A 21,924-nucleotide genomic window follows, 5' to 3' on the forward strand; every position below is an offset into this window, starting at 1 on the left:
GGGGGCGGAGCTTACAGAATATGATTCCTTTGATTGTCTTGCGTGACCTAGCAACACCATAATAATAAACATCATTGTGTGGAGGGGCGGGGCTTATCAGACACTTGATGACATCATTCCTCTGATGTGAATGATGTAATAGATCAGTGGTTATAAATACTCCCTCAATGATCAGACATTTAGTCATTTTGCAGTTTGGAAGCAGAGCGCTAACACACGTGTTTGAGAAATCTAAACCGACTTTTCAAAACAACTGAGCAAAATTTCTATATAACCATAACATCACCAGAAGAATGCACACCATGGAAGGAACAAGCAGTGCACAGAATGAAAATAACCTTGAGGTTACTCTAAAGGACAACATTCGACCATTGATCAAATCCTGTTTAGATAAACTGACACAGCAGCAGAATGTAAGTTTGATCTCTGGTAAACCCAATGAGGAGACCACTAATCTCCTCAAAGATCTACTATTGGATATCATATTAATCATTTCAAATTTGATCCAGGAGACGATTAAAACCCAAGACAACATTACCAAGGAGGAGGTGATGGCCACAATAGGCGACACTGTTTCAAAGTCTTTCTCAGATGTCATGGAAATGGATGTGGACCTCCAGAATGCCGAGTCTCTGACAAACTCAATCATCGAGGTGGTGACTGAAAGAGTGAATTCAGGCAGCGTCACAGGAGAGTCAGTCTCTCCAGTCAAAGAGATTGATGGGATGATTGCAAAAACATGCAAATTATTTAGGAGCTTTTGTAGTAATGTTTGCCAACCAAAAAAACGCATGAGGCTTCAAAGAACATTCAAACCAGTCCAGCAGAGTCCATCATTCGCCACAATAAACGAGGAAGAAGAGCAGGACTTCACAGAAACACAGGCTCAGCTTCAGTCGGTGGTCTTGCTTACTCAAGAGGAACCTATCGTTGATGAAGATGTTCAGTTGAGAGAAGATGAGACAACCACTAACAAGGAGAGCATTGTAGAATCTGGTGTGGAGCCTATTTTTACACCCGAGGAGAAAAGAGAGCAGGACCAAGAAGAAAAAGAGGAAAAATGCAAAATTTTGGTGAAAACACTCGTTGAAGATCTAATTTTGCTCATGTTTAAGAATGCACAGATGGCATGCTCTCAAAAAAACTCCGAAGCCCTCAAAAAGCGTCTGTATGACAGAATCTGGGCAGAAGTTGAAAAATTGGATTTTAACGTCCCCCAGGAAAAGCTGAAAAAACTTGAAAAGACCATTTACAACGACCTTTGTGGCAGTACAACCTTTCCACAACTCATTGCTCAGACATGCTTGTGTTTAACGCCACCGTTTACAGATGATGTCATTGCCAGTTCATTCAAAGAGAACATAGCAAAGAAGCAGCGCACCTTCAATATATTCTCATCTCAGGGAAAAAACAATGAAAAGCCCCAAGATCACAAGAAGCCATCAGAGATGATCAATGTGAATGAGTCTGTGCTTCAGGACCAGACTTCAGAGCTGACCCCTGTCAATGATTTGGTGGAGGTGTCATTAGTCCAGGAGGCGGACTTAAAATTGGACGAGAAACGTCAACAGGACCGAAGACAAAGGGAAGAAAGATGCAAAATGTCTATCGACATACTTCTGAGGGCACTGATCGTGCGTCTCTACAAAAAGGCACATGTAAAGTACACTGAAGAAAAATTTGAGGCCCTCTACAAGCGACTATATGACAAAATGTTGGCTGAAGCCGAGAAAAAAGATTTCAACATTCGACCAGAGAAGTTTAAAAACCTTGAGAAGATGATCTACAAAGACCTTTGCAAGCGTACCGCCTGTCCACCAGTTATCATTCTCATTAACATGAAAGTCGATGAGGCAATTACAGACGAGATTATCATCAACTCATTCGCCAAAAACACATCTCAAAAACCTGGCAGTTGCTTCTCATCTCTGTGGGAAAACATCAGAAAGTCCTTCAGATGTCAAAACAAGGTGGCTTCAATTTAGCCAAAACATTTTCTCATGATTTCATGAGAATTTTTATTTTTATTTCTTGTTATTTTATCATTTTATCATTTTATTAATTTCATGTTTCATTTTTTTTCTTAGAATTTTAGAATTTAGATATTTCCTAGCAACTTTAGGTTTTTATTAGTTTTAGGCTTAGTTTTAGAATTTTATCAATTTCACATTTCATAATGATTTTTTTCTTAGAATTTTAGAATTTACATATTTGATAGCAACTTTAGGTTTTCATCAATTTTAGATTTAGTTTTAGAATTTTATCAATTTTACATTTCATAGTTATCTTTTTCTTAGAATTTTTGAATTTACATATTTCATAGCAACTTTAGGGTTTTATAAATTTTAGATTTAGTTTTAGACTTTTATATTTTATACATTTTATATATATTTTTACATAGATAAAATATATTAAAAAAATCAATAAAAAAAAAAAAACTAATATTCAAATCTCTGTCTCACTCATTTACGATTACATTTACTAGAAATATTAAGTGTCATGTAACAAATGTTGATAACTAATGTTTTGCAACTGTGATTTCTCCTTTTAAAAATTCTTTACTGGTACAAAAGATAGTTGGATTACTAACTTTCATCACCCCTTATTTGTGAGAATAAAGGTTTATGCAGCCATGACGATGTATAGATGATGTACTTTCACATTTTCTATTAAAGAAGTCAAACAAAACAATGTTTTAGTTCATCTTTCCTTTCAAGGAACAGACAAAAATTACGCTATTTCAATGCTATTTCAACGCTATTTGTGAAAATGTGTCTTGATTCAATACTTGTGAATTTCTTCCCATGGAAGCAAGAGAAACGCATATAAATGCAATTAATCAGCATATGCAGGTAATTCCACATCAGCCTACTAAAGTAAAATGGTCAGTGTATATATAAAAATATACAGTACTGTGCAAATCTAATATCGGCACATGGTGTGCAGGGAGGCCTTAAAAGATTTTAAGCAATTGTTTCAAGTAGTGGACAAAAGTGGAAGTGTGAGACCTAAAACAATGACCAACAGCAAACCCATTTTATAGGCCTGCCACAGGACCTGAGAGATGCCTTTGGTCCCACAATTGATCCATCTACTGTATACAAACTATTTTAGCAAGTAGCTCTTTGGCAGTCTACTTTTTGTTACAAAAATCTTATTTCATCTGTCAAACTGCTATCTTTGGAAGATGCAACTAAATAAATGGCATGAAAAATAAATATTTGTCTGTGGAACTCGCTATTTATAACAAAGTGAGAAAAGATCATTTTCAAAATCTTTTTTTAAGTAAGTATTCCTCGAATGAATTATACACAGGTCAGTATCAAGTGAATTAACAAAAAAATGAATGAATAAAAGAGACAGATTAGTTTCAAATCTAACAAATATTGGACTGAAAATCAGTGAAAAAGCAACCAATGTCCAAAGACAAACTTCAAGGACTCAGAAAGCCTGAAGAATTATTTCTCTACAGAACTTTAAAAAATTAAAGAAAAGTCTGGTTGCTTGGAAGCAAAATACTTTAAGCTAAGTGCCATAGTTTATTTTACCTTCCCTCTCATATTACAGTAAGACTTAGAATGTTCCTTTGATATACTTTAACTTGTCCATTCTAGAACCATTCTTTAGAACAACTTGAGTTTTTTTGTTTACTTTCTGCTGACTTTCAGTTCATGGACAGATGTCCTGCATTTATTTAGCATTCACATTCAAATTCATAATGTGTCATTTGGTCAAAGACTGCAAGCCATGACGCTGCAGACACAATCAAACAGGCACAGACAATATACTATTATTGTCTGTACTAAAACAAGTATCACTGACCTTGACCTCAACTAACTCACAAGGATACTTTCATAAAATAGTACAGAAATATAAGACTTTTTTAGTTTTACAACATTGCGACATTACAACATAGTGAACACAGGTTAATCCACCAACACAAACCCTTGCGCACACACAGCCAGTCCTTATGATTAAACCAGCTCTCTTAGAAAAGCCACCAAAGCTCCTTATGCCAATAGGATACACACACCAGGAGGCAGCAGGACAAGGAAAGCGCTCATGTAACTGCGCGTGAGGAAAAGGCCAAGAAGAGCGTAGAAACTGAAGAGAGAAAGCACATAACAAAAATGCATCTCTTCTGATCCTTCTGTCATTCGCTGTCTTTCTCACCAAAGTAACCAACAGTTCTTTTCTTCCCTGCTTGGAGAGATCAAGTCTGTGTGACACGATGGGGAAAGTCTTTTTTCGCGGCTGGTGAATATTTCACGTGTGTTATTATTTCAGATCAAGTTTCTGAAACAAAGCACTTGCTTTTCTTTCTTTTTTTTTTTTACATAAACCTTTGAGTTTGGACTCCTGGTCAGATGAGACATCCCTCTGAGCTGAGCTGCAGGAAATTGTATAAATGAACAATCAAATGATCATCCAGAGTCAGACTAACATCTAGGGGATTTAATGTGAAATAAGACATATAACAATAGAAATTTTGTATGCGTTTGCTTGTTATTTTATGAACAAGAGGATGTGCAGTGACAGGTTCAAATTCATTCAGATGAGCTGTCCTCATACTTTCACTAAAACTTCTTTTCAGGGATGCTTTCACAGCAGAATCCTCAGCAGGCCTTTGCCTGCTTATCGACAGAGCCCATTTCATGCTTGTTGCTAGGCAACACCAAAGCCAATAGATAACTGCATAAATCTAAGGAAATCAAAGAATATATTAACACTAATGTCACAAACGGGTGACAGGGGGCACAACATTATGATTAATATCTTGTGACGTTATCGAAACACTGGAATATAGATTGGGTTGTTTTATCAGTCTTAGGTATTAAAGCACAATTTGAACAAATGTAGGTAGAGATTGCTGAGGCTGAATACGAAAAAGGGAAAACAATGACTTGCAAATGTAATACATGAGCTGACCATGAGGATGGGGGTTATGATTAAAATTTTCGGGCTAATGTTCCTCTTTGCGCATGCTCTCAGACTCCTGACATATCTCTGAGATCATAAGAGCAACTCCAAAAGGAGAGCAAAATGAAGATGGGGAAGACAGTGGCACGAGATGCTTAAAAAAGACCCTGACTGTGTGTTATGTAACTTAACTTAGGTGTAATTTTCCGGTTTAAAGTGATCCGAAAAATCATGTGTGTGTGTGCATTTGTTTATTTATTTTCAACTCAGGGTGCTTGTGCTGTCAAAAACCATTATCTCATAAAACCTTCAATATCACTAAAGAAAACCTTTGTTTGTCATCAGAGAGGCCTAAAAAAAAACATTTGAAAGTAATCAACAAAGATTTCAGATTAAAAAGTGACTGGTTACTTGATGCTTGTTCTAAATATCACACCTATGGTGGCCGACTTTTCTCCAAATGCTTCCATACTGTTGCTTGACCTTCTTCTTAACGGTAGCTTTGACCCAAATTTACTCGCTGTTAAAATTTTAGTGCACAGTCATTTGGTTCTTTCTTGCATGCGTTTTCAAAGAATAACGGTCATATGTAAGTGTCATCGGACTATTTGATCCTTTACTATGTTTACATGGTGTTCTAACTAGTAAGAGATTATTTTAATTCTAGATAAAGGCTTAAAAAATACACCCAAATCTGACATTATTAGTGAAGTTGATCTACTTCTTATTGTGGCTCAAAGCTGTATTGTTTAATAAACAGGTATGAAATAACTGATTAAGAATGTTTCACCTTTATCATCTGCAGTGAACATGGTGTAATGGGAACACTGAAAGAGTAACAACCATGACTGTTTCCCTACTGAGCTGAGCAACTTGGCCCCATTTTAATTATATTTTTAACTTATAATACAGCCAGCAGAGGGTGCCAAAGTTTAGAAAACATCTATAGTAATACCTTTAGGTAGAAGAGAGGAAAAAAGCAAATACTAAGGACCAAAAGACCATGACCTCTGACCTTCCTAGAAGCAAAAGGTATGGTTGGCCAAAAACTAGTCAGCTAGCAGGAAACAACAATAAACATTTAAAGATAACTCAAATCAATGTCTTGCTGCCTTTTTTCCATAAGCATGTATGAAACCATCGCAACATGCAGTGAGCCTCGATGATAATATTACAGTATATACTGTATGAACAAAACATAATGTGCGAATGTTGGACAGGAATAAAATGCTCTAACAGCTAAATGGTTTTTTTTTCTCGGTGGAATAAAACAGACAGTAATTTCCCCTCGCAAATGAAAACAAAGGAAAAGAAATCAACTCGATGATGAGGAGGGAGAGAAAGAGGGAGAAAACAAGCTGTTTTAACTCCAAATTATGGAAGTCAATTTGCCCTTCCTGTCTTTTCTTTTTCTGTCCGATGCAATTTGCTGTGTATGAAAAGAAGAGGAAAAGAAATAACAAAGGCCTCACACACAGTAAAAAATAAATTACCTTGCTAAAATTAGATTTTTTATCACTATTTGCCTCCATGTGCCTCATCCCCCTCCTGCTGCCTCCACCTCATTTTGCTTGTCCCTGGTACACTCTTTTTCAACGCTGTCTCTCAACAGTCTGACACCATACGTACTGTCAAATAAAATCCCTGCCCCATCGTCGTCAGACATTGAAGAGTTTCAGATGGTGATGCTCTTGACAACAGAGCAAGCGTGTTCACAGCTTCGTTATGAGATTCTCTATGAGTGGGCTGTACTATAAACAACATTGGTCAACATTACTCTACTTTACCAGGATGCTAATAAAGACTCCTTAGTCTTGCAAAAACACACCAACGCACAGATAACTGCGGTGTCATGCATGTAAACACGCGTACACAAAAGCTCACCAACAGACATACAAACAAAGCGTGTGACTTTTAAAAAGTGCTGTTGTTTCATTGTTGGTGGATTTGACTTTCATTGCCACAGAAGAAGTACTTTCAGGGATAGCATGGATTTGTGCCTTTATAAAGACTAGACTACTCTAGTCTTCTTTTTTTTAACTCTGTAAGTATTCAGCCCCTCAGTGGCACTACACTGTATTCACAGAATTATTTTTCCTCCATATTATGGGACCTGTGGTCAGTAAATCTGATACAGTTTGGTGAAAGCTCTAAAAAGGTGTACAGGAAAAACAGATGCATATGTTTTGTATTTAGAACCATGTCTTTGGACCATTTGAATGGTCATCTATGTTAAGTTGTGACCTTATTGTTAAGGCTCTTCTGTACTATCTTAAAAAAGTTCACAGCACTGATTGGTTATCATTAGTGTGGTATGCAGTGTATAACATTATGGTGTTTATCCATTACAGAATGTCATCTTTGAGCTACAACAAAACATTTGCCTTAAATGTTCCCTACGTAAAATTGATGTCCCACAGCTACAACTGTTACATCAATCTTTAAAATCTAAGATCTCTGTTCATTCTACATCTCATAATCAAATGAGAAATACAAATATAATGTCTGTTGATCCAAATTCAAACTCAACACTTCACCGACTCTGGTTCCAAACAACACACTCTCCAAGTGTGAAGTACATGCAATGAGAATGTTGTTGAGAAATATGAATAACAAACAGTGAGGCATACAAGACTGTCCTCCTTCCCAAAGCATGCCCATGTGGTGGAGGCACATATAGACTATAATTATGTTCAATGAAAATATGTGGCTTCTAGTGACTGTGAGAGCAACGGTGTGTGAAGGGTAAATTAATGTTTTTGTCTCAACTAAACCAGAAAGTAACAAAAGTGTTGTTGAGCCACTGCATGTTGGTGTCAGTCTCACAAAGGCCCAAAGATTCAGTATTTAGCTTTTGCATCCAACCACCAGTCTCCTCTTTAAGTAGACTTTGTGGTTTGTTATACAGTAGACTGGACAATGACATCATCTCCAATGTGGAAAACTTATATGAGGAATTTCCCTCATGCCGCTTTTAGTGGCCGTACTTTACCAGACTTTAAGGGTGTGAACAATAGATAGGATTGACTGTTTCAGTTGGCAGATCCATTGGTCATACAAAGATTCTTACATTTTTTTGTGAGACTAGTAAATGTGGCAACGGTGAAAAGAATGTTTCTTGAATTGGAGCCTTAGTCTCCACCACTATACCCAACCGTTACCCTAAAAAAAAAAAAAAGAGCCATGCAGAGAAGGGCAAACATTTCTGGATTCATTGGTGGTCTGCATTCCAAATGGATGTTAACATACACCAAAATCTGGTTTAAAAATAAAGCAAACAGAAATGAGATCCATGAGATCCATCATTACCATCCTTTAGCCCAAATATATCAAGGAATTTTTTTTGTACTAAAGCATTAGTGAGGAAATTGTCCTCATACCCATACAGTGTGATATTGATTAGAGTATCCAGCAGAAATGACCATTTGGAACTAACTGTAAAGCTCTTTTCTATGCACCTCTCACACAGTTTGCAGTATGTGGTATCGATATCACAGAAACAACTGTCAGGGGAGCAGCAAAAGAGTGAGCCACAGCAGGCAACACAGCTACTGCTGAATTAATAAACAGCTGCAAGCAGGAAACCCTGATAAAGTGCATGACACAGGTTTTTCTACAACAATTTCAGCCTCGAGATGACAAAGATGGATTATGATGACTGAAAAACGCTATTTTTTACGTACTTATAAAGTATATATGATATTTTGGTAATTTAAAGGAAACCCTCTGTTGTCATCTATAATGCAAAAGTAATCATGCTTGCAGTGTCAGCTAAATATTTAATTCAGGAGAGATTTTATGTTAAAATATGTTTTTTGTCTCTCTGGTCCTATAATGCACTGTCAACCTATTCAGGATGCTTCCTTGTATCTCGATCCTGAATTGGACAAAGCTATTCTGGAAAATTAAGAACTACAACAAGTTTTTTAGTTAGACAGATGATTACCATGTCACTTATGAGTGAATCCGTATATAACTTGGTGGATGTATTGCTGGGAACTAAGTTTTGTGTTGAGTTCTGGGTTTGGGGGTCTTCTACAACATGAACACGAGAGCTGTAGCACTGACCACACTGACCTAATAAAAATACCCTCACAGAATCAGTCATTTCATTCCAACCAACTGATAAATATACAGTCTACTGGCTATCTCCTATTATGAGATGGTTTGATCTGGATGAAAGAAACAACACATTCGATTACGTTGAGAAATTAATCAGCCCCCACAACACACACACCCCTCATGTTGTCTCATCTCAGTTCAGGTGAGCATCTCGTGCCTCTGTCTCAGTTCATTAGATGAACAATATTTCCGGCAAGGAGTATATACCCTGTATAGGAATGCATATGCTGTCACTGTCTCTCTGTAAGATGCGAGTTAAAACAAACACAAGTGATATTATCAAAGCAAGCTGTACATAGTGGGGTCTCATGTGCATTTGCCTTTTGTGTTTGTGGGGTACTGCTCAAGGGAGTGTGGAAGGTTGCTGTGGGTGATAATGAGCAGCCGCGCAGTTGCCACAGCAACATCCAACTCGGACAGTCTCCAAGGCAACTGATTACAGCATTAGCTGATTCAGCCCAAGTGAAGGTTCATGTCAGAGGGAGGGAAATGGATTTTCTTTTCTTTTAGGGCTAAATGCTGGTGGGGGAATGTTTGAGGGGGGTTGGCGGTGGGACTCCAGGGAGGCATAAGCCAAATCCAAGTCCTTTAAAACCAATGGACCACATTTGTTTCAAGGACAATGAAGTACAACCAGTGGTAATGAGTTGAAGTGTCAAACTGATTATCAAACTGTATACTAACCTTAAAGCATTTACTGACCAAATGGGTATAAACTGTAGAAAAAACCCAAGTCTTACAATCAGTTAAGACAAAAAGCTATGCAAATTCTAATGTCTGTGTTCACATATTCATGCAGTCTGGGTCTTTGTACCTAAAGCTAAATTGAAATACTGTGTGTCTGCAGAGGATGTATAAAAGTTCGTGTGTCACAATTGGGTGACCTAAATATTCACAGGAAACCATACAATAAGTTAAAATGTTCTTAAATATCTTGGACACTAGTGAAGTTAATAAGATAAATTACCGCAGAAAGTCATCAGAGCCCTATGATGTTTATAATCCAACAAATAAATTGAATACAATACAAGCTTAACTTCAACCAACTGCTACCTTCTCACCAAAATACACTGTATCCTGTAATCCAATTAGCCGCAACACAGACCACATCTGCTGAACATGACCTTGTTTTTTCATTTTTCTTTAACCTCACCACATTTATACTTTCACAAGGAAAGAAGGGGTGGCATGGTTTTGAGGTCAGATGTAAAATAAGGGGACAGAATGAGGATCCAGCATAAAGACGATAAAGAACCGGTCACCTCCAAAATCCTGATTTCAGGATGACAAGACCACATAAAGCAGTAATGTTTTGTAAACTGTCATGTGCATGTGTTAAATATCACATCAATAGTTCTAATGTAGTGCTTGTGAGGTTCATATTCACATGTAATTGTTCATGTCTATGCATAAATACAAAAAGAAGTCCACAAGTCGTAAAAAAAACCTACACAAAATATTACACTTGGTCATTTATTCAATAAGAAAAGAAGATAATATTGTATATCGTGAGAATTTAACCTCAGAGACTAGTAGTTCATTATAAAATCAGGTATTTTTCATCATCTGGCTCCAAAAGTAATCAAATCATTTCTTAAAGAATTAGGACTTGACAAATCCACAGACAGCCATCATGGCTTTTTTCCAACTTAATTTTTTTTTTTGGTACATGTCACACCAGTGCAAAACCCCAGTAGTGCGCATTACCTATTGATATCTATACTTCTCCGCTGGACAAATGTCAGGTACAGAAGAGGAAAAAAAATGTAATGATTCTGACCCAGCCTTGGGTATTTTAAGGCTTTCCCCAGCAAGTATCATTAAGTACAAACATATTGAAGAAAAGAGCTGCCCCTGCTGCTGAAAACAAGAGGAGGCACATAAAATTATTTGCTGCAATGTCAAAGGCCACTGCAACGGGAAGGCCAGCCGGCTGACAAGTGGAATGTGGATTGGAGGCCATGAAAGAGACGCCAGAGAGTTTATTCTGTGGGAGTGTGAATGGTTTGAGTTTATGGCTTTGACTGAGAGAAAGCAGCGAGGCTTGCAACTATTTCAAACCTCATGGTGTTAGTCTGATTACTAGTGTCATACGGGTCAAGTCAGACTGAGTTGGGGTCCGACAGATAAAGTTCAACCTCATCAGAGTGGGATTTATTCTGGACAGTTAGAGTGTATCCTTGGTGGAAGCAGAACTAAGTGTGTACTGGTTGAATACAGGCAAGACATGTGAGATCAGAGTTTTGTCCAAATTTTCAGAACACCTTTAAAGGATTAACAAGTCCAAAACTACTTTAAACAGACAAATAGCTTGGGTAAACTCCATCTCTCCTCTCTGAGAAACAACTTAGTCTGAACAATTGAAAAGTCATAAAGTGAAAGAGTAAGATCTCACACATGCTCTTCCACTTTTATTCAAACACCTCTCAATCTGTCTTGCAATAGGCCATCAGGTTTTTTCACGTGTTTAAGATCTGCCAGTGCAGTAATCCCACCCTCCATTCCCTTGTCTTAATCCTGTAATTTTCTGTAAGTACAGCGATTCCCACTCTTTCCTAATCACATATAAACCGTCCTTAAATCCCAAGTAATCTAATAACTATGGTATTGTTTGTGCTGCTATGTGTGCAGTGTTTTTTTGTGCCTCCATTTTTGATCTCTGATTTTCTGTTTCATTGTGGATTATACGTTAAAGCAGATGGTGGAAAACCAGTGGCGGCAAGCGTTAAGACGAGCAAGCGATAGGTCGGGGATGTTTTAGCCCAACGTAATCTTTTACCTTTTGTTCTGCTACTTTTTCTTAGCCAGTCATGCTTAACACTGATCAATTTCTTCATTCATTCTTTCATTTGTCATTTCTGTACAGGACATTTTAATATCAAATGGTTGTGCAAAAGGATACAGCATTGCTATTACAATAATAATACAGAGCATTTTCGACATCAAATTGTTTTTAAGGCATAAGCTTTATACCTATAATTTTGAAAGCACCTGAAAACTCTGTTTGCACTGTAAATGGGCAGCCATTTACTAAACCTGAAAGGATGGTGAAGTAAGCAGTATGTGTAATGGTTGTGTTTACAGGTGCAGCAATATTCCAACTCCTGACCTTATTCCAGGACAACACTCGGCTCATGATGTGTAGATGTTTTGCAGATAGGATACAGTATTCCATTCATATTCCTGTTTACAAGTTAAAGAGTAGGGTCTGAATGACTTGTGCACACATTACATCACCCTCTGCAACTGTACCTGTCCTTGGCTTTAACGACATGTCTACATAATGCGGCCCAGACTTGGATATTACACATAGCTTAATTTTTCTTATGGATTTAATGGTCTTATAGATTTCGGATAAGATATTGTTCTTTCCATTTATCAGGACTGTGACTTCCAAACACTTAAAGAACTGCTTCACCTGCAACTTTGTAGGGAAAAAAAATAAAAATCAGATGATTTAATTTTATTTCTATCCATTTTGATCAGCGAGAACTAAGGAGAGGATTCTATGAATATGAAATTGTTGAGGTGTTGATTCTTGTGAATGCACATTACCTCTCATTGATTTAAGATCCTTTTTATTCAAGTTTTTCATGTGAAAAGAATAACCGGTTCCTCTAAAAAGACATACATTACCTGGGATTGGCTTATGTAACCTTCTTCTTCTGCTCTGATTGGACACGTACTTTAAAGTAAGTACAACGGTAAGGTGTGATAAAAACTCAGATGTAGACTTAACACGTTCAAAAACAGGAGCTTGTTTTCTCATCTCTCTAAAGAGAGGACCCAAAGGCTGCTTTGGAAAACTAAGCACACATTCACAACTTGGCACAATAACAGATAATAGTGGAGGGGAGACCGACGGTATTTCAGAACAGACCTCACAGTGTTTGGGCTGTGGATGAAGCTTAGTAATAAAGCTAAGTCACAATAAGTGACAGTAATACTGAAGCTATTTGATAGCACAGGCCTTTCAAGAAAAGTCTACCACGACACATGCAACACCTCAAGTGTTCACAAGGGTTGACGCGCAGCCATATTAATGACAAACACATCATCTCTCCTTCTCCTCTAAAGGATTAACATGGCTAGTGTCTGTTTTCGAAGCAGAGTGTAAATGTGTTCACTTGTGGGTGCTTCTGCTCCATGTGTGGGGCTTCCATTGTGTAGGCGCGAGTGTTTAAGACATAACTAAAAGAGGGACGACTTGCTTCCCTGAGGACGACAGCTGAAAAAGATGAGACGCAACACTTCAAAACATTCAGGGAATAATTTATGTTCCCTTCTCATCTCTAACTTCTGAGCTTTTACTTTCGGAATTCCCACAGATCCTCAATGAGTTCTTAAACGCTGATCACACACAAGCTTGACACAGCGTCTGGGAGCACTTCTGACAATATGGTGAGAAACAGAAAGCCAGCACGCCAGCCTAGAAAAACAGAAATCTGACATCAGCCGTGGCTAAATGGAGACCGAACATTTAGTCCATGTTATGAATTTATGAATTTAAGCAAATCAGTGCTTATGGTGCTAATCAACACATTTCTGACCTACCCTGTTGTGATTAAATGGAACATATCGTAGTTTCGTTTGTACCTGTCATAGCTTGACTACTGCATTTTCTGATACAGTACCATTATTCATAATGTGTTAATGAATGTGGGAAAAAGGTCATAATGTGCATTTCACTTAAGTGCACTCTGTTTGTTATGATAAAGAAAAACAAAGATTTTATTGCCTTGCAGTGTTGTCATTTAGCAGCTCCTGTTTCCACTCTGTGCTGGAGACTTCGGGGGGGTGGTCACCATTAGCCTTTGTGCACGATTGAAAAAGCCATTAAGAGGAGCAACAATATTAATCAGTTCACTAAACTGATGTGAAATGGAATTATCACGACAGAGGCTGCAACTAGCTATTTATGTAAGCTTGTTATATTACCAGCACCTGCATGTACAGTATGTTCTACTGTTTTCCTGCACTATCCAGTAATCGATTAAAAAACTACAGACATTATACAACATCACAATGTTTTGTGCTATCCTACTATAATGAGGGACGTAAGCACCACATGCAACAGATTAAATACTAGCAATTAAGCCAAGCTTTTATGACCACATTTGATCATAAACCTAATCCACTTCTAATAAATCTTCTGGGGAACAACTGAGATTTTAAAAAGCTAAGAGAATCTCCAATGTATTCAACTCAGTCTTAGCTTATTGCACACTGATTGACAGTCTCTCAGGTGGCTGAGAGATGAAAGGAAAATGTGGAGTGGCTTGGAAGCATTCACGATATATGGCTAATATCCGTTTAATTTTTACATTCCCTGTAAACAAGGAGGTGGTGGGTTGCTGGAATCTAATGGGTATGGTAGAAACTGGCTGTCTTTGATTTATCTCAGGGGTTTTGGCTCTTTGATAATGAATTGTAGAAATGTGGAAGTGTTGCAATTAGGAGCTCCTTCATCCTAACAGGTTCTTATATTTTTGATGAAGACTAATCTTTACAAGTAAAAAAATATATATTATTATATATTAATTGATTTTTCAATGCTATAAGTGCACTGAAAAAGTTTAAAAGGAAAATAAATCTGCAGATATTACAGTGCATCTAAACATTTCTGCACTCAAACCCTCATGTTTAGTGAAAACCCAGATGTATGCACTGCCACATACATTCTGAGCAACACCGTAGTTAGGTGTTCCACATACAGTGAACAAACTCCACACATACTTTCCAATATGTTAGCAAGCGATAGGGCAGTATACAATAAAGGAGAGGAGAGAAAGAAAAAGATAAATAGATAGGTGAGCTGTGAGTCATCTTTATCCAGGTTGAGCCCACACATTATTTCTAGCAACTTGCTATTTGGTCTGTCATACACTGTTGGGTGATGACAGAAACAGAGCCCTACCTTAGACTTTTGACATAAGACTGCTGCCTAAACAAATTCCTCATTCTAAAATAAAAGCTTTTTTTTATTTCTGTTGTTTAGTTTAGTTTTAGTTTAATATAATATCCATCCTGAATATGCTTTACTGAAAACAGATGTGCAGCATCAAAGGGATTGTGCAGTGTGTTCAAATATAGACACACAATTTGATTCAGTTTGAAAATAGCAGTGGGCTCGCCTGCTCTCAGCACTGACAGGAGGACAGATAGAGTCTGGGCGTTTAGACGGACTCCCGTGGGCTTGACTTGACTGATCTCCGCCTCCCACAAACTAAAGATCACCTATAGCTGACCCCAACAGTCCCTCTGGACATAAAGAAAATAAATTCAAAGTTGAGGAAGAGAAATCCACTAGATACTTGAACACATTACTATGGCAGAGCTACTATGGTAGAAAGCTGCCAGTGGTCAATTGTTAGATGCAGGTCGTGAGAGGTCAGACATGCTACTCCTGAAGGTGGCCAAAATGGAAATCAGTTATGTGATGTCAATGAGATCAGGTCCCTTCCCTTCCCTGACTGAACTGTCAAAAACACAACAAATGAAGTCAGCATTCTCCACCCCATTAGAACTGTCATGTTCATTTTAATGCTGATCAAGAACGACTACTTAGACTCGGATTTCCTTTGATCATGGTGTGATATAACATGAGATCTGAGGAGTCAGGAGTACTTCCCGTCAGCTCAGAGTAGTGTCTCAAAGAGAAAGGTGGGTGTGATTTTTCAGTCATCCAGGTTGGGAAAAACTGAGTTTAGTCTGTGAAAAAATAACGAGAAAACAATTATAAAATATTATAGGTTATTCTACTTCATGTTAAATAGAAAGACCATTGTTAAATCTATGGTTGGAATGCAGATTTCAGAAAACTTTGGTCTGCTCAAGTCAGCACATTCTCATTCAGTGGATGGCTCCCCTTCAACTGCCCCTGACCTGAAAACATGTGTCAATAACATTTATCATCTCACAGCCATTTTAGACTATCCCAACACCATACTCGGAAAAAACCTGTCACTTACTGCCTCTAAAGCAAGACCTGATCTTCTGCAAAGACATTAAATGGTTGCCATGTATGCATGTATGTATCCTTGGCCCTGTGACCCCTGATATAACAATCCAGCCAACTAATATAGACCTCCAAGCAATTTCATAGCAACATGCTAAGCATTTGTGAACCCTGTATTCTGCTTTGTTTTTTTTAATCCCCCGTCCTTGAACACAGAACAGATCAATGTTAAATGCTGCGTATGAGAGATTAAACCTGGAATCTTCACTCTGAAGGAGATTTTCTCAAGGTTGAGTTCAGAACAGGACCCAAATGCACACAAATACACTAGAAGCAGGATAGTGCAGAGACAAAAAATTGCTTTAGTTAGCAGATTAAAAAGATATGAAAACTTTAGTAGTTAAAAGGCAAAAATAGAAACTCAAAAATGTGCGCTAGGTCCAAAGAAACACAAGGCAAAGGGTAAAGCACCGCAAAAACTAACGATTTTTCTGATTCTTTACGCTGCAAAACTAATAATAAACAAAGTTTTACTCGATTCAAAAGGGAAAAAAAATTAAAATGAGCAAACAAATAAAAAAGTCCCTTATCAAAACACATTTACTTTCACTGGATGGTTTAAACTCATCAAGATACTGATGTTCAACCTTTAATGTTTCTACAATGTCTCAAAACATTTTGAGTGACATGCGATACGATCTGCGAGGCATATTTTAAAAAAACATTTCCCCAATGACTGCAAGCATTGAGTTTGCCATTGTTTTCTTTGCCTTGTTTTTTAGATGAGCTAATTCTTGTCAATTTTAGCACCAAATGCTTTATCAGTGGGCAAAAATAAGAAAAATGTAAAAATCGCTGATACTTGATGTACTAACGAGGCCTAACAGTGTCATCTTATTACTCAATAAGCACAAATATACTTCTCACAGCCAGAATTACAGAGAGTTTAAGATTGGCAGTTAGCTGGCAGACACGTCAGCTGCGTGCTTCAGTGCTGCTGCCAAAGCTACCAGCGAGTGCCTCTCTTTATCATACACAGAGACTTTCCTGCTTTCTCTGTCTCACACACAAACACACAACGAATGTGACAAATGTGGACTGCCCATATGCCTGTGTGTGTGTGTGTGTGTGTGTTTGCGCATGAGTTTGTGCCCTGTCCAGTTGACTTAGTATCTTTGTGGGAATCAGGATTAAGTTGTCTCTCTCACACACAAGGCTTATGTAAGGCTGATCTACAGTAAGTAGTGTCACACAAGTGTAAACTGGCGAGCTGCGGCACCACCTCATGCAGCCGGCACCTTTTCCTGGACTGTTCACTCTGACAACCAACTGTACTCCTGACAATGACAGCAATCAATCTACGGTGATCCAATGGCCGAAAACTGGAGACTTCCCAACCAGGAAACAAAAGTTAGAGTGGATAGAATTTAAACCCAGTGTGGTTCTCTTATCGTTAAAGCAGCAAAATGAAATTAGGCAGTGGAATTCCTTGAATATGTTGGCAATGGCTATGTATAAAAGCACGTCGATATTCCAACTACTGATCTTTTTCCAAATGAGAAAATACTCCAGTCATGGTGTTTTAATGTACATTGCTGATGCAGATAGGATATTCCATTCATATTTTCATTCACATAATGTAGACCGTACTCCGATTCATAATTAACACCAACTTCATATCCCAATATGCCACTGAGAGTTTTGCGCCAGTCCAAATCCTTCATTACATCCACATCCCTGAATACACGGAGCATTACTAAGGTTTCTCACTCACTAAAGATGTGTCTTCTTTAGGTGCAGGAGACATCCAATCCTGCACTGACTCACTATATGGCACGGCAAAGGAGCGGTGTGTGTCGCTGCAGTGTCGATTAAAGACATAAAGGTAGTATGAGACAACACAACACAAAGGGGTTCCTTATATGTTCACATACGATGCCAAGGGATACTGACCAAACATCTAGGGAGTAAGAATCAGCTGGCAGCTGAGTGGATTTTTGTTTTACTACAAAACTATTCAGTAAAGACAAAAAATAAAGTCTATTTTTTTTCTTCACATTCCTATCCAATAAACAATTATAGTCAATGTTCATCAATCCCAAATTCAATTGTTGACCCTTTAAAATGTCCAAATATTTACATAAATATCAAACCTGCAAGACATAGAAACAAAGACCACGTGTTGTCAGACAAATAACATCTACCTACTGTATCTTAGCTCTGACTGACTTCCAAACAATTCACTGTTTATTTCTATTAAATAAGTGGCCATAAAACAGACATCAGCAGTGTGTTTGCTTTGCATTCTCTGAGATCAATGTGCTCCACATCTTTTACTGGTTACATGTTAACATGCTGTGACTGAATGAATGTAAAAACCTAAATCACAGTTGGTAAACTTGGAAAATAAATAAATACATTTTTCTTGTGCAACTTTAACATATTGAGGTTGGCCTATTTTTGAGTGCGAGTTGCCTTCGTTTTGGGTCAGTTGAAGGTCTGAAGTAGAATATTAAAAAGCTCACCGTAGCGTCTTTGTCCTTAGTGTCCTTTGTTAAAACCAACCTTCCAAATCAGTCTTTACTATTTTATTTTTTATTTTTTTTATTAATAGTGAATACTTTTTTCAGCCACTCCAATACTATCACGTTTAAGTAAAATAATGTTTGGTCAAAAAAAAAAATTAATGAAAGTTCTAAGTTCTAAGTTCTAACGACTGATAACTCCAGCTGGTAGTGCACAGGCATGTTATTGGAAAGACTACTCCGCACATCTCAGAGGTCCACTTCCTCTCTGAGACCTTACCCAAACACAAACACGGTCAGCAAATGCAGCCCGGCTACCTTAACACACAGCATTTCACTAAGTCTGCATCTAATATTCAACACTGAAAGAAGTTTCTGCTCACATGAACACATATAACCGCAGACACAACTAATACATACAATATAGTACATTTCAGATGCTGTAAATCATAACCTGCTGCTGCAAATAACAGAGATCTACATCAGACAACAACGCAGAAAACACAGAGCTCCTTTGTCATAATGATCGCATCAGAATCTTTTCTTCTCCCAGCATGCAGAAAGCAGGTGGAACAATCTGCAAGATCCCTCAGCAACATTCCTTCAGCGAATGGGAGTTTCTAGCAACCTGCCAGGCTCTTCATGACTCAATGAATTCCAGCCTCATCTTGAATGCATGAGGCATTTAAATGTATGTGCACACACTGTGGCAAGTGGACTCCACAGGGGGAAATCGATAGCCAACCCCCAAATGTAAATGAGATGTGACTGAAGCATCCGTTCACTGCGTAAGAAATCTATCATGTATGAGCTCACCAAATAGCCATTCACTAGGAGAAAAATTATCTCAGAGGTGAGGCAGCACCGGCTTATAGCTGCATTTGCTGCTTTGGGTTTATGATGGAGCAGGGTGTTCAAGAAGGCTCAATGTGGCCGGTTTTCACGTTTCATGTCAACATAGAATGAATCAGTTGACGAATATGAATGGATAACTTAAAATCTGTGTGCATATAATAGGAAGATAAAGATGACAACAGCATACATGCGGATAATGGATATATGATCAATCAGAGAGGGACCCGCCAATATGACTCAGCACCTGTTTTTGCACCCCTATTTTTCCACTGTTATCGAGGATTATCATGATGTTATTATCAGTGAGGATCATAATACTACAGGGGCTCCCCAGTCATTTTTTTTCTTCATAATATCCCTTATCGTATAGGATATAGCTTCCTATTATGTTGTCACAGGAGCCCTGCAGTCTTATATCCATGCACTGCCACCGCATCAAGGCAAGTTCCTGCAGTCACCGCAGAAGCCTTTCAGTAGCACAATGCAGACGCTATTCGTTAAAACCGGAAACAAAGCAAGTGCGTAATTAGATTAATATCACACAAGGCAATTAGGTCAATCAGCGGGTCTTTCCCACCTCAGAGATTGGGCTTCTGGATCTGTTGCTCTACTGTGATTTTATAGCAGACTAATTCCGCAACATAACCCATTTAAACCTGGCTGGCACCATAGCCCTGATAGCACACACACACACACCCCTCCAGAACCAAGACCCAGTTCTCCTGTAGACGAACAATGCCTCCGCTCTGCATGCACACAGAGGGGGGTCACCTCATCATTTCTGCTTCAGCTCACTGAAAGGTTCATTCGCTGTAGGGTGTTAACATTATCCCGAACCGCAGTGCTTTTTTTTTTAAGTAGCTGCCATTCGTTATATTTGTTGCATTACGATGCTAGTAGATCAATAAAGACGTGCAAATTCTTTACCTGTTCGGCGCAGTGTCTTCTAGCGCAACTCCGGCTCTGTCGGACACACAGGCGCCGCAGCCTGCATTTACCGTAATGACCGTAATACTCGTCACACAGATTTTCTGCGCCTGCGTTTAAACTAGTCATTACGGCGTTGAGGTAAGCCTTTTGCTAGAAATTACTATAGAAGTTGAATCGATAAAAACTATAAGAGTACTTCAATGCAGAAGTTAAAAGAAAACAAAAAGAAAGAAAGAAAACGGAGTACAACTCAAAGACAAACATAATTGAGTGTGTATTATTAGAGCAACTGGCTGTGAGATGATTCAATCCAATGCAATGCAAAACCAAATATGATGCGATATGCCGGTTGATCCAGTTTAACCAGGGATGCCCAACGTCGGCCCTCGAGGGCCGCTGTCCTGCAGGTTTTAGATGTTTCCCTGCTTCAGATCAATGCATCATTAGCAGGCTTGTGCAGAACTTAACCATCTTTTGAAGAGATCATCTTGCTGGTTGTTAAACGTGACGTGTGATTTAAACTCTCAACGCCTTGTCATCATATTACTGATTGCTAATTATGATAGCAATTTAGACCTTGTAGCATAAAACACCCTTTACCATTAGCTTGCGACATTAGCAGTTAGCGTCTCCGTATTTTTCTAAAAAATTTAAACTACAAAAAAAACTTTAAACGCTGTGTTTCTTTTCGATACATCATGAAAATATGAAACAACCTTAATTATGTTAAAACCAACTGTCACGAACTGGCAGACACTTAACTTCTGGGGGGTGCTAGCTTAAAAATCACCAGTGGTTAGTAGCCTACAGGTGTGTTCAACATTAATGAGTGCTACTGACCACAAACCACAGGCAGACATTTTATGTAACTTTATATAATCCATTTACAGTCTTTTAAATAGGACTATGGAATTAAAATGCCATGTTCGTTCTACCTAATTTTCTGTTGGCATACAGTCCTCACCAGAACTTCTACCAAATCCTCCAGTGTCCACAAACACCCTCAACTCGACTACGATATTTATGCGGTATGTGAAATTATTAATGTGCTATATAAAGAACACAGCATTAGTTTTACTGTTGCTTCAGTTGTACTCATGCAAAGGTATGCTCTTTGCATGAGTAGGGCACCCCCACCCACTTAGCAAAACGTCTTTGATTCGATAACACATTGAACTGGTCTGAATTCATTATAATCGACTAATAATTCCGTACCCGGTTATTTCTGGTCAGTTCTAGTTCATTCAAATACAGCTAGATAAATACACATTCTTGTCAGTGCGGGGAGTTGTGGATATATTTTGTTCTGCTTAATTGTGCTGCGATCTGATGAGCAATATCGCCCCCATGTGGCCCCCCGTTCATTTTGCTTGTCAGCTTTGTCAGTGAGTGGAGTTTTAGACAAGATGTCCAGGTGGACCTCCAACTGGGATGGTGAGACTGTCGCATCTCCTCCAATTTTCATCAAGAGACGAGGTCTCTTGGTCAAAGCACCTGACGACAGAAGCATCTGGAACAAAGTGGAAGTGACCTTGGTTTATATGCAAAGAGTTCATTGAGAGGGAAGAATCCACCTGTTCACATAATGTGGATTACCTGTTGGGAGTGTTGTGA

The 21,924-nt window shown here is 38.3% G+C and overlaps 1 protein-coding gene across 8 annotated transcripts in view; it reads right to left on the bottom strand.

Annotated features, from left to right (window-relative positions):
- The window catches only part of map2 (microtubule-associated protein 2), a 98,448-nt gene extending 78,050 nt beyond the window's left edge, over positions 1-20,398 (bottom strand). For all 8 annotated transcript variants that reach the window (XM_072397225.1, XM_072397224.1, XM_072397231.1 and 5 more), the window contains exon 1: positions 20,308-20,398. The gene's annotated coding sequence lies outside the window, so the exon portion shown is untranslated. The remainder of the gene's footprint in view (positions 1-20,307) is intronic.
- Positions 20,399-21,924: the final 1,526 nt, after the last annotated feature.

This window comes from Leuresthes tenuis, unplaced genomic scaffold, assembly GCF_036924035.1.
Source record: "Leuresthes tenuis unplaced genomic scaffold, fLeuTen1.0.hap1 SCAF_12, whole genome shotgun sequence".
Classification (NCBI taxonomy): domain Eukaryota; kingdom Metazoa; phylum Chordata; class Actinopteri; order Atheriniformes; family Atherinopsidae; genus Leuresthes; species Leuresthes tenuis.